The 1,342-nt window shown below is 34.8% G+C and overlaps 1 pseudogene; it reads right to left on the bottom strand.

Moving 5' to 3' along the window:
- The window catches only part of LOC107022175, a 13,466-nt pseudogene extending 12,585 nt beyond the window's left edge, over positions 1 to 881 (bottom strand).
- Between the last annotated feature and the right edge of the window lie 461 nt (positions 882 to 1,342).

Raw genomic sequence — 1,342 nt, forward strand, 5'->3', positions numbered from 1 at the left:
TTCAAGATTTGGGATTCAATAGCTTCATCATGCTTATTTCATCACAATTATATAATCACATTCATGCAAGCATACAATTAAGCATATATAATACTTTACAATACAACCCAACACATATCATTCGCTATTAAGAGTTTACTACGAATAGTATAAAAACCATACCTACCTCCACCGAAGAATTTAAGTTAAGAAAGCTACTTCTCCAAATATTTTCCTTTTCCTCGATGCTTCCGAACCTTTACAATCTGCAGTGCCTTCCCGTACATGCGCCTTTTACAAAATTAAGCATCACTGATGCTACTTCTACCCGTGTGACGTTATTTCCTTCAACCCATTTATATATGATTTTACTAACAGGTAAAGCTGGTGCTGTCATGACAGCATTGAATAATGCTGAAGAAACTCCGTTCCTTGGAGACTTCCGTTTGTTAATCTCAGCCTCGGTATCAGACAATAATTCCTGAGGTGCTTCCACGTCTTCACGATCAAGATCCTCATCGGAAATCTCATGCTCAGAGACTTACTCGTCAACTTTGTTGACTTCTTGTATTTCCTCAGTTGCACTAGAAGATTCAAGCTCTGAAAATCCATCGTCTGAATTACTATCTTCCTCTCCACTGCTCTTTGTGCCAGCTTGTGAAGAAAAACTTCGGCTTTCCTTGAATACTCTTAGAAAACCATGAGATGTTATTTGGTATCCTACAAGGGTAAGAGCTCTATGTGATATTACATTGGAATGGCCTTTAAGCCCATCATTGTGTCCTTTCAGGCAGAGACTTGTAATATCTGAAGTGGAATAGCATATTTGAGAGCCTCCCGTTATAAATACTTGTTTCTTGAAGGAAGAAGACGCTCGACGAACTGCCCACATGGTTCCTTTGTCAAAGCTAGGAAACTGAAGAATCCTTAAACCCTAATTAATATATGACTAATTATCGGAGTGGTGAAAGTGACCCACTATTAATTTGGATATTATTTTCTTTAACCACCAACTAAATAAATTAGTAAAACTTTCTCACTATTTTCCTAATTATAATTACGAATAATTCAAAATATCCATTTAGAACCCGTCGGAAAGTATTTTATGAAATAAAAAAAAAAATCTAGTGGTCCAAACGATAAAGAGGATCGTTACAATTATGATGCAAAAACATTAATTATTCTGGAGATTTTAGGATAAACACATGCAGAAAAATAAAGACGGAAAATTATTGTTAATTACAATGAGTAGAAATTATTTGTAAATTTATCTCATTTTTAAACATGGAAAATTTATTAACACACGCCTAAGACCAGGATTTCTAGGTGTTTGAAAACTATACATAGTTTCTACAGACATAAT

The sequence above is a fragment of the Solanum pennellii genome, chromosome 6 (genome assembly GCF_001406875.1).
Source record: "Solanum pennellii chromosome 6, SPENNV200".
Classification (NCBI taxonomy): Eukaryota; Viridiplantae; Streptophyta; class Magnoliopsida; order Solanales; family Solanaceae; genus Solanum; species Solanum pennellii.